The sequence below is a fragment of the Bolinopsis microptera genome, chromosome 12 (genome assembly GCF_026151205.1).
Source record: "Bolinopsis microptera isolate Bmic1 chromosome 12, MBARI_Bmic_1.0, whole genome shotgun sequence".
Classification (NCBI taxonomy): Eukaryota; Metazoa; Ctenophora; class Tentaculata; order Lobata; family Bolinopsidae; genus Bolinopsis; species Bolinopsis microptera.
The window spans coordinates 14,046,184-14,058,887 of record NC_087083.1 but is presented as its reverse complement, the minus strand read 5'-3'; the positions used below and the strand labels follow the sequence as shown (position 1 = coordinate 14,058,887).

The 12,704-nt window shown below is 39.7% G+C and overlaps 1 protein-coding gene and 1 long non-coding RNA gene across 2 annotated transcripts in view; both read right to left on the bottom strand.

Annotated features, from left to right (window-relative positions):
• Positions 1-2,929, bottom strand: part of LOC134824379 (uncharacterized) — an 87,247-nt gene extending 84,318 nt beyond the window's left edge. The window contains exon 1 of the transcript XR_010161395.1: positions 2,906-2,929. The gene's annotated coding sequence lies outside the window, so the exon portion shown is untranslated. The remainder of the gene's footprint in view (positions 1-2,905) is intronic.
• Positions 2,930-5,194: 2,265 nt separating this feature from the next.
• On the bottom strand, positions 5,195-12,224 carry LOC134824380 (uncharacterized). Its single transcript, XR_010161397.1, has 4 exons — positions 12,058-12,224; positions 11,570-11,653; positions 11,372-11,418; positions 5,195-5,477 (listed from the first exon to the last, which is right to left on the bottom strand). It is a non-coding gene; the product is annotated as an uncharacterized LOC134824380 (long non-coding RNA).
• Positions 12,225-12,704: the final 480 nt, after the last annotated feature.

Below are 12,704 nucleotides of genomic sequence, written 5' to 3'. Positions count from 1 at the left end.
TAAAAAACAACGCCCAAGTCTAATCTTTCCCTAAAACAAAAACTAAAAATTAAAAACTTCATTGCAATTTCCGCCAATATCTCTTGTCATACCTTACTCGGGAATATTATAGCGGGTTAATTTATGACTGGGAAAATTAATGACCGGGAAAAATATGGCGGATTTTCCCAAAACCCGCCAAATTATCCCGGTCATGTATTTACCGGTGGCCGACCTTTCAAGTTTTTTTTCAGAGGTCAACAAATTTTCAACCGAAATTTCTGTTTTTGTTGCTTGTTAAAGAAGTTATTTCAATTTACAGTTATTGATATTACTCAGAAATAGAAAAAAAGACACGTCTATTTAAAGGAAAATAAATCTAAGCAATAATAAGTCAAATCTTCATTAAAGCGTATTCTCATTCTCATTATCGCTAATGTCCCCTCCATTATCATTATTGATATACCCCTGCTGCTGACCGTCAAATTCGAAGTTGTATTGTTGTCTTAACAACACTTTCATTTGTCCGCTAATGGGGCTACTGCTCTGAAGGTCAGCCGGAGCTTAATTTCCTGCCCACCGCTTGGTATTGGGGAACATCTTGGCTTTGCATCTTCAACTGCTCCAGTAATCAATCCACCGTGGACCATGAAATAGTGGCACAGTTTACTCACTTCTAACGGGATGTGGCCACAAGTTACTTTAACGGGAAAAACTCCCTCTTTCTTTAGTCTACACATATAAATTGTTTTCTTCTCTACGATTCACTGATTCATGGGCAAGAGAAATGAGAATCAAGGTCCACCCTGAAATTTGATTTCTATAACCAAATTGTGATTTTTATAACGAAATTATGGTAGCAACAGCCAATTTGAATTAATATAAATAAAGTTACAGCCCTCCATCCACTGCTTCAAAAGTCTTCTCTAGCACATATGAGACTTCAGGTAAAATATGATGATCACCACCCCCTTGGAACCCCATAATCTGAGTCGGCGGGTTTTTTTATGACTGGTAAAATTTTTGACCGGGAAAAATATGGCGAAATCTTCCAAAACCCACCACTTTATCCCAGTTATAATATTCCCGAGTAAGGTAACTCAAATTACGGAGATAATGCAGGTCAAAGATATTATTCAAATAAAAACAACATCTAGTTTTTCAAGGAATATTTTGGGGACGGCCCAACAGGATGAGTTGTACATAAGAACCGATACGACTAAAGTATTATACAGTATTAGACGTTTGTTTAGGGGCAGTTTATCACTCCAGGCCTTCTTGTAATTGTTAAAGGCAGCATATCCCAGGTTTATGCGACGCTGAATATCAGCTTTGCTACACAAGACGGACCCTAGAGTGATACTTTTCCTCCATGCTTCATTCCCCGACACTAATTTTCCATCACTGTCGACTTCACCCGTACTAGCTAAATAAACATGAGTGAAGTCCGTTTTGTCTTCATTGACAAAGAGGTTCCATTTCTCGAGTATAGCTGTTGCCTGGGGCAAAATAGCTCTCAAGTTGTCTTCCTCTTCATCATTGAAGTCAACATCATCAGCATATTCAGTGTCAAGTGGAAGGCCAGCAATAGTAATCGGGGGATCGGCCTATCTAAACTGATTGTTATAGTCCATCTAAGTTCATTCAAAGCACCAGCCAAGACAAGGGTGAACAGACAGCCGGATAGACAGTCACCTTGGAAAGCTCCAAGGAGACTTAAAAACTCAGCTGAAAGAACTCCATTTACCTTCACCCGTAGCTTTGTGTTGGACAACAACAACCGGACAATCCTCAGCTCATCCTCAGTACTGAGTACAGCCACACAGTTTCAGGAGTTCAAGAATCGTAGTGCGTTTGATCGTGTCAAACGCACTAGACATATCAATGCCCATGCGATGATATTGATACTCCCATTTCTTCCTTTGGACAACTGACAGTAGAACTCGCTGACACCAAACAATATCAGCACAAGAACAAGCGCGTTTATATGCACACTGCCATGGACCAGTGAAGGCGTTCACTTTTTCTTCTATCCTTTTAAGAGTAGCCATAGACAGAATTTTTCTGGCTGCATTGGACAAGGTGAGTGGACGTAAATTCTTCAGAGGACCAATAGGTTTTTTTGGCTTCTGTAAGGGTGTTATAGTAGCCTCTCCAATGGAAATGGGGAAAGTATGTGTCTCGAAACAACTGTTGATGATTCCAGCATAATGTTCATGGACTGTACTATTAGAGTACTTAATTAGCTCGTTGGGTATTCCATCGGGACCATTTGCCCTCCCATTTTTCAAGCTAGAGGTGGCTGCATGTATTTCAACTCCAGTAAAAGGGACATTGAGAGCACGTGGTAGACCCTCAAAAGGCTCGAGAGGTTGCTCATTGCGAGTTATTATAGTAAAACAATCATTATTAGATTATTAAAGCACTGCACTACTAAGATTTGCTTTCGTTTCTAAAGTAAAGTGGTTTACCAAAAAACGTAAAATTTTACTGAATGCCGTGCTGCAAAAACACGGTCCTTTTAAATATAGTCATAGATCAAATATGAAATTATATGTGAGTTGTGACACAACAATCTCAATTTTTGCTACCTAATAAGCTAATTCCTTGAGTCGGTTTACATTTTCTAAATATAAATAAAAAGGGCTGACCATAATTATATCATAATATATTGTTCTTAATTGCATGAACTTTTTCAGGTTCTGTATAGCTCTCAGCTCTCTTCTAGTTCTTCTTTTCAGTCTCAGCTCTTCTAGATCTCCTGCTTAACTGCAGTCGAGCACTCTCTTAGGGAAACCAAGCAACAACTATTTTAATTTATTATATATATGTATATTGTTAGTCAGCCACAACTGTCAGTAAAACAACTCGGTACGCGTTGACTTCAAATGTCGGTAAAATATACCTTTACACTTACAGTCATCCTCAAATTATTTGTTATATAGTAGTGTTTATTAAAGTATTTAAACTATATATATATTATATATAAACTTGCTGAGGCCAGAGGAGCGAGAATCTTTGATAGATATAATTCTAAATATTAAATTTTTTAATGAGATTCTGTTCTGAGCGAACAAAACTTCAACAGCATTTTACAATTCCGCACAGCTTTGTTGAAATTATATGGAAAAACTCAATAAATATTAATTACTATATTCAAATAAATGGGCAAGCTGCAATACAAGGAAAAAATATGTATTTTGAATCGCAGCTTGGCCGGAGTTGGACTTTAAGTTTTCGTTCTATTAGTATTAGTATTTGTAATTATTCTGTTCACCTAACCAATACCATGAGCCTACGCGTACTATTATTTACTGGGCCGCGCTCAGTCTGTCATTCTGCCAAATCTCTATGTTAATGAACATGATAGCCTGAGGTCCCCAGGTAAACTATTATACCATATAAATATAATACGTTTGGCACAATTGAGGGCTCTGGTTCATGGTTAAGGGTCCTGTCTAAGGTTGACTTTTGGTGCGCCCTTAGAGTAAATTGTTCTGCGGCCAACACTATTCGGAAAAATAGAAATGGTTAACTCTAAGTCTAACAATTTGATCAAATTTTACTATATCATTTAAGGCCAGAGGGGGGGGTAAGGGGTCAAAAATTTCTACCAAAATATTATTTTCTAAATCGATTTAATTTTGGATGACAAAAACATTGCTGCTATTCACATATTTGTAGCTGATTAACTTTATTTTATAATTGAGGTTAACCGATTTTCACAAAATTGACTATACAACATTGAGGTTAATAAAATTGAGGTTAAAATTTTATTACACGCCATAATTTTTTGTTATTTCGGTCAGCAAATGTAAACTCTAAACTTTAGGTTCATAATTATCAGAAAAATTAATATCCAAACGTGATTAAATGAGGTTAACCTCTTCTTTTAGATATAGCGAGAATAGATCACATGATAGAGTTATTATTTTCATCGTAAGTTTACGGTATACACATTTCCAAATAGATGACGTGTTGAATGACTTTCTTTTATCTTGGAAAATGAAAAAAATGAGGTTAACCATCACATTTTGGTACCGTAGGGAATATACATACGATTCTTACTTTTGTAATGTACCACAATATCGAAGTGAGGTATCTATTGGTATCACAATGCCTACAACTATAATCACGTGACAAAGGTGATTTGAACTGACCATATTTTAGTAGAAGATTTTGCCCGTAAATGGCTTAAAAATGAGGTTAACCTCTCATTTTTTGAATATCTGACCAGTCAATTACATGTTAACCTCAAAAACTTAATCGTTATACTGTGCAAATGTTTTACTACATATATAATAACATATTGATAAACCAATCCCAGTGTTATATGGTCTAAAGCGAGGTTAACAACCAAATTTTAAGCAGTTAGTGTTTACAGGAAGTCTTGGTTAACCTCATTTTTTACAATACAAGGACATTAACTACTGAAAGTGGCTAAAATCATTCAGGGGACGGCCAGGTCTGATCAAGCAAACGTTATTAAGTGTATAAAAAGTCCTAACTAACGAACTGTGATACGTTCCAGTGAATATTCAAAATTTTGAAAACACTAAATTGCATCTATCTCAAAACACATTCTGTGACTTCCAGTTCCTTAGTTGAGAAAACCAACCACCCTCTGATATTGAGATTTGGTACAGTGGTTCCTTGGACAAGTATCTAGACATTAGATGCAGCGATTTTTTTTATTCGACTCGTTTCTCGAATTATGAGGTTAACCAGCTAAATTTGTCGAATTTTTGACATGGTTAACCTCATAATTCAAGAACCGAGTCAAATAAAAAAAATCGCTGCATCATAAATGAGGATAATTGTCCAAGGAACCACTGTACCAAACCTCAAGATCAGGGAGTGGCCAGTTTTCTCAACTAAGGAATCGAAAGGTCAAAAAAGTTACAGCCGTTTAAATATCCAGTTTAACATGTGATTACAGGTAAACCTCAAAATTTAGCGCGCGATATCTCAGGAACGCAAGGTCAGATTTTGATCCGGTTTTTTTCTTCTTGTTCGTCTCCAGCAGCTATTATCAAATATGTGAAAACTAGAAAAGTGCCATTTACCCCCCCCTCTGGCCTTAAGATATTGTAAGAAAACGGCGAATAGTAGTCACCAGTCACGAAAAAATTGTTATGCGATTTCAAGATATGATATAAACAAGCTTATAATTATATTTTATACCGTCGAAATAAAACATGGAACATGATTATATTTATAAATATAAATAAATGTTGGTCCACGAAATAATCTAAAATATTATCCATATACTGATTTGAAGAATAAAAATGATCTGAACGATAGTTTTACCTGATTTTCTTATGCAACCAAAGGGATTACACGTTAATGTATAATGCTATAATGCAATTATGTGACAAAAATTAATTTGAGAATTTTATTCGTTTTATTTAAATGTTATAACATTCCATGCAGCATAACATGAGCTGCTCGAATCTGCTGTCTTCAATTCATTGACGATCTTTTAACTCCACGATTACCTGGAGCAGCGACAGTAAGTAAAAGTTTCACTGTAACTAAGCAATCAATATTAATCAACTTTATTAGTAATAAGTTCATACTCTGACTCATGATGAAAGGGTAATGATTCTCAAAGTTAAACTTTGAATTGGAACTGGAGCTATACAAAAAGTTGTATTTTGGGCAAGTTTCCATAAACGATATTTTATGATCGGCGCCGATAATCGCTTATTGAGCGCTTTCTCGGCGCTTTTTTTTTTAAAAACCGTTTATAATCGATTTTTTTACGATTATAAACGGTTCAAAAAAAATCGCTTATAATCGACTATAATTGATGTCATAATTCAAAAAAGCGCTTTTTTGAATTTAAAAGCGCTTATAAGCGCTTTTAAGCGCTTACTAGCGTCGCTGAGCGATTTGAAAGCGGTTTTTCAGTAGGATTAGCGCCAAAAACGGGTGGATAAGCGGTTGGCCGGATAAGCGATTCGTAGGCGCTTTTTTGAACCATTTATAAGCGATTATAAGCGCTTATAAGTGGGGTGCAATTTAGCTGTTTGTAAAGCGCAAATAAAGCGCTTATAAGCGCTTTTAAAATTGAGTCAGGAAAACGCTATATTACATCTTATAACCGCTTATAATCGATTATAATCGCTTTTTTAGAAATCGCTTATAACGGCTAATTCATCGCTATTTTACCGCTTTTACCACTTTTCCTATCATCCATGGCCAGGTGAGCAGGAATTAAAAAGTGCTTATAAGCGCTTTTTCGATGCTGCACCTAACCTGGTCGGAACGGGGTAGTGCCCGGAATTTAAAAGCGCTTGTAAGCGCTTTTTCAATGCTGCCCCTTACCTGGTCGGAACAGGGGAGTGCCCGGAATTAAAAAGCGCTTATAAGCGATTTCTCAATTACCCTTAACCTGGTCGGAACTGGAAATCAGAGTGCCCGCTTATAAGTGCTTTTCTGTGCAACCTGGGGTGCACCGGCAGCGTCAGGATTTAAAAGCGCTTATGATCGCTTTTCTACCGCTTTTCCTATCACCCATGGCCTGGTTGGCAGGAATTAGAAAGCGCTTATAAGCACTTTTTCAATGCTGCACCTAACCCGGTCGGAACGGGGGAGTGCCCGGAATTAAAAAGCGCTTATAAGCGATTTCTCAATTACCCTTAACCTGGTCGGAACTGGAAATCAGAGTGCCCGCTTATAAGTGCTTTTCTGTGCAATCTGGGGTGCACCGGCAGAGTCAGGATTTAAAAGCGCTTATAGGCGCTTATGATCTCTTAGTCTTTTCTACCGCTTTTCCTATCGCCCATGGCCTGGTTGGCAGGAATTAGAAAGCGCTTATAAGCACTTTTTCAATGCTGCCCCTAGGCCCTAACCTGGTCGGAACGGGGGAGTTAAAGGCGCTTATAGGCACTTATGATCGCTTTTCTACCGCTTTTCCTATCACCCATGGCCTGGTTGGCAGGAATTAGAAAGCGCTTATAAGCACTTTTTCAATGCTGCACCTAACCCGGTCGGAACGGGGGAGTGCCCGGAATTAAAAAGCGCTTATAAGCGATTTCTCAATTACCCTTAACCTGGTCGGAACTGGAAATCAGAGTGCCCGCTTATTGCTTATAATTGCTTTTCTGTGCAAGCTGGGGTCACCGGCAGAGTCAGGATTTAAAAGCGCTTATAGGCGCTTATGATCTCTTTTCTACCGCTTTTCCCATCACCCATGGGCTGGTTGGCAGGAATTAGAAAGCGCTTATAAGCACTTTTTCAATGCTGCCCCTAGGCCCTAGCCTGGTCGGAACGGGGGAGTGCCCGGAATTAAAGAGCGCTTATAAGCGCTTTCTCAATGCCCCTTAACCTGGTTAAAGTCGCGTAATTTGACCAAATTCGTTGATTTTTGTCGTATTATTTCGGACACTTTTCTTGTAAGTCTATGAGTAAGCTCACCAATTTTTGTTGCAATCGGAGGTCGGGAAGGATACTCAATATCTATTTGTTTGAAGAAAATTGTGCTGGCCGAAATTAGCGCTAAAAAACCATACTACTATACAGTCGGCACGCGCGGCTCACTGTCGATGGCGCACTACATATCTTGTAGCGCGATGCACTACTGGGTCGCGCGCGCATCAAATAATGCTCCTCGCAACCGGTAGATCGGCGAGATGCACCACTGTGCCTCACCGAGCTGCGAAGGATTGACATTGTGAATCAATACATATCTGGATAAAGCAACGGCAGCACGAAGGCACATGGTTAGGTGCAAAATAATCGAACATGCAGAAACTCTTAGGTTTATTGCATTGTATATCATGTGTACGCTTATTTTTATATAAAAACCGGATCTTGCTAATTCGCTCGCCCAAAAATTTCACGTGACCTTGGTTTTTATGGTTTTGCAGCCGTACAAAACAGTTTTACATAAACCCTAATCCCAACCCTAACCTAACCATAACCATAACCCCGAAGCTATCCATAACCCGCGTACCACAACCCTAACCCTAACATGAGCCCTAAACAATCGAAATCATGTTTTACTAGCCTGTCACGTGACTAAAACGGTTTTTTACCCTACTTCATGGCGGGTGATTCGGGATCAGCGTCCAAAAAATACACCGATTCAGATCAATATCATTCATACCCAAAGGCCTTTTCTGTTTTCACAAGAATTTTCTTAAAATTTGGGCGAGCGATTTCGTAGGAGCGAATCAAACGCGCAAGCTGGCGCGGTTTATTTGTTGCAGTTTTACTATCTAATAACCAAATTTTACAAGCTATCTCAGCACGCGCGCGGCTTTTCTAGCGTATACATTACTTTTTTTCCTATTGGTACTCAGCGTGCTTGACGGATGTTACTCGTCTAAATTTCTTCGAAGTAGGGATACGAAACATGTATCAACTTTCTTCTCGAAATATCACTTGCCCGCAATGCCCGATGGCAATTGCTACGAAGTAGCGCGCTTCGGGCCAGACCATTAACAATGGTAGGCAGTGCGCCATCGACCGTAAGACGCGCGCGCTGACCATTGAATGGTTTTTTAGCTCGTATTTCGGCCAGCACATTATTTCGGAAACAATCAAAAAGTTATAATACTTCTCATATAACAATTTTGTTGAAATTTGGTCAGCGTACGTAAACACTTATGTTCTACTGAACCTAAATTAGTTTGAGCAATTTCGATGGTCAGAATTTGAGTTATCAACGAATTTATACCTATTTTGTCAGTTTTAGACCTCTTAATCAAGGCCAATCTCTCACAACTAAATTAGGTTCGGTAGTTAAGTATGATTGGAAGGTTCTGACAAATTTTCAGCATGATTCATGTTCAGGAACCGAAGATATGATAAAATAATACGACAAAAATCAACGAATTTGGTCAAATTACGCAAGTTTTACACCTAATTTTGCTCCAAAAGCCGCGCACCATCAAATATGGCACCTAGGCAAAACTCACTGATCATCCCAAAAAAATATGACAAATTTGGTACTGTGAAAATTCTCACAGTCTCTAGAAAACAATGGTACAAAAATTTTGAAAATCCGAGCAAGTTTATTTTTATCGTGCACCCCCTAACAATGGTCAATCAGCGTGCACGTGTTTTTTATGTCCACGATTTGCGATTGATTATGAACAAGTACGTAAATGCTGGTCACGCATACACTAACTTTCAATGACGTCACCGCACTTTTTCAGACGTCGTGATTCGCTCAGCCCGACTAGAGATTCTTTGGAATAACATGAACAGGCCTGTCATACTCGTTGACAGACTGAGCGTGGCCCAGCGCAATAATTTAATTTCATATACTATACTTTTCTTTTGCAAGTTCTGGATGTGAAGTGTGTATGACTGATGACGCAGCGGGCATCGACCGCCACCAGGACAACCGTCACCATTAACAACATATAAATAAACGCTTGCAAGCGCTTTACAATTTCTGACAATTATTGTCGGAGAACTTTGCCGCGCCGTGCACTTAGCCTTCTTGCTTGGCTTCTAGATCGCCAGTCAAACAACTATGTTTAAATCCATGTTGATAAATGATAGATAAAGCGGTAAAAACCAGTAATAAAAAGTGATTGTAATCGCTTAACCGCTTTTCAAATCCTGACTCCCGCCTGTGCATGACAGGTTTAGGGGCATCGAGAAAAGCGCTTATAAGTGCATTTAAATTTCGTGCACTCCAGGTGAACGGATGTTCAGATTTGTGCTTATAATTGTAAGTTTATAACTTACCAGGACGCACGCCGAGTTGGACTCAACGTAATATTTGAAACAAATATTTTACGAGTATCGCCCGTTAAGCTTATAAGCGCTTTCTAATTCCTGGCGCTCTCCCTTATAAGCGCTTTCTAATTTCGGGTACTCCCCCGTTCCGACCAGGTTAGGTGCAGCATTGAATAAGCGCTTATAAGCGCTTTCTAATTCCTGCCAACCAGCCCATGGGTGATGGGAAAAGCGGTAGATAAGCGATCATAAGCGCCTATAAGCGCTTTTAAATCCTGACTCTGCCGGTGCACCCCAGGTTGCTCAGAAAAGCACATACGAATGGGCACTCTCCAGTTCCGACCAGGTTGAGGGGAATTGAGAAATCGCTTATAAGCGCTTTTTAATTCCGGGCACTCCCCCGTTCCGACCAGGTTAGGGGCAGCATTGAAAAAGTGCTTATAAGCGCTTTTTAATTCCGGGCACTACCCCGTTCCGACCAGGTTAGTGGCAGCATTGAAAAAGCGCTTATAAGCGCTTTCTAATTCCTGCCAACCAGGCCATGGGCGATAGGAAAGCGGTAGAAAAGCAATCATAAGCGCCTATAAGCGCTTTTAAATCCTGACTCTGCCGGTGCACCCCAGGTTGCACAGAAAAGCACTTATAACATATAAGCGGGCACCCTGATTTCCAGTTCCGACCAGGTTAAGGGGAATTGAGAAATTGCTTATAAGCGCTTATTAATTCCAGGCACTCTCCAGTTCCGACCAGGTTAAGGGGAATTGAGAAATCGCTTATAAGCGCTTTTTAATTCCGGGCACTCCCCCGTTCCGACCAGGTTAGGGGCAGCATCGAAAAGCGCTTATAAGGGTTTTTAAATTCCGGGCCCTCCCCCGTTCCGACCAGGTTAGGGGCAGCATTGAAAAAGCGATTATAAGCGCTTTTAAATTCCGGGCACTACCCCGTTCCGACCAGGTTAGGGGCAGCATCGAAAAAGCGCTTATAAGCGCTTTTTAATTCCTGCTCACCTGGCCATGGATGATAGGAAAAGTGGTAAAAGCGGTAAAATAGCGATGAATTAGCCGTTATAAGCGATTTCTAAAAAAGCGATTATAATCGATTATAAGCGGTTATAAGATGTAATATAGCGTTTTCCTGACTCAATTTTAAAAGCGCTTATAAGCGCTTTATTTGCGCTTTACAAACAGCTAAATTGCACCCCACTTATAAGCGCTTATAATCGCTTATAAATGGTTCAAAAAAGCGCCTACGAATCGCTTATCCGGCCAACCGCTTATCCACCCGTTTTTGGCGCCAATCCTACTGAAAAACCGCTTTCAAATCGCTCAGCGACGCTAGTAAGCGCTTAAAAGCGCTTATAAGCGCTTTTAAATTCAAAAAAGCGCTTTTTTGAATTATGACATCAATTATAGTCGATTATAAGCGATTTTTTTTGAACCGTTTATAATCGTAAAAAAATCGATTATAAACGGTTTTTTTTAAAAAAAGCGCCGAGAAAGCGCTCAATAAGCGATTATCGGCGCCGATCATAAAATATCGTTTATGGAAACTTGCCCCTTATGTATATCTTTAAGATGCAACTGCGAGATGTTAGTTTGTTATTGTATAACGAATAAAGATATCTAGATTAAATACTTTCATTCATCAAACCAACTACAAACTAGTACATAGTTATGTTATTTAATTTTATTACCTTGCTGCCTTTGTCTTTCTTACTTTTTCTATGCTTTCTATTCCATCCTGTCAGTTTACATTTATTTGCACAATGCAATAAGAATATTGCATTGTTATAATATGGAAATGTCACTACTATTATATTCATATTGCATTGAAAGTACAATTTATGTTACGCCAAATTTATTCACCAATGTGGAAGTTATGTGATAATTACCTTGTCGTTTTACAATTTCAGCTAACTCCCTTTCGGCAAGTTCATTTAATTCTTGGCTATATGTATCCTCAACTTCTTCAACTTCTGCAATATCATATTATGATTAGTATGAAATGAATAGTGATAATTACAAAGTAATAAGTAAAGTCTTAGTTAGGAGCCGACCTAATCACTAATACAGTAATACCCGACTAGCCGGATACAGCCGGCTGAATCCGGTTCGATTTGGAAGGCGATGGTCGAATATCAGTCGGAAATTTCAAAAATTGTATTGGTTGGAAATTTGATTTAGAGTTTTGGGTTCTCTGATCTCGAGACCCATGAAAGCTAAAGAGATCTGATCTAAAAAGGCTACAGTCCGGGTCCTTAGCATAGGATCACATCGTTGAATGGAAATCGTAAATTGCAAAACTTTTAGGTCACATTTTTTTTAATTTTCTGACATTTAGCCTTTTAAAATCGTTCAACGTGTTATACACAAAACCAACCTGCTGTCACAATAGCTAGAAAAAGGACAAAAAAAGCTAGACAAGCCAGACGCAACATCATTTAGTGGTGTTAAATTAGAATACAAAGCTAAGATACAAGAAACGAAAAGCAACGTACTGATTGATACTCAGTGTATTGCAACTTACTAATCCAAGCGAGTTAGAGAGGGAGCGAGGGAGGTGTTAGTCGCGAGACGTGGCTATTGCCTATCAGCGACATCTTTTCGTGCTGTTATTACATATTGAGTTATTAATTTCGCTATTTTCTAACAATGTGTGAGATTATACTAATAGCTGGTAATGATACTGAGATACTTTCGGGGAGAAAGGAAAGAGGGAAGAAGGGAGGGAGAGAGGAAGGGAGGGAGGGAGGGAGAGAGGAAGGGGGGGAGGGAGCTGGAAGGAGGGAGTGAGGGAGGGAGGCAGGGTGGGAGGGAGGGAGGGAGGGAGGGAGGGAGGGAGGGAGGGAGGGAGGGAGGGAGGGAGGGAGGGAGGGAGGGAGGGAGGGAGGGTAGGAAGGAGGGAGGGAGGGTAGGAAGGAGGGAGGGAGGGAGGGAGGGAGGGAGGGAGGGAGGGAGGGAGGGAGGGAGGGAGGGAGGGAGGGAGGGAGGGAGGGAGGGAGGGAGGGAGGGAGGGAGGGAGGGAGG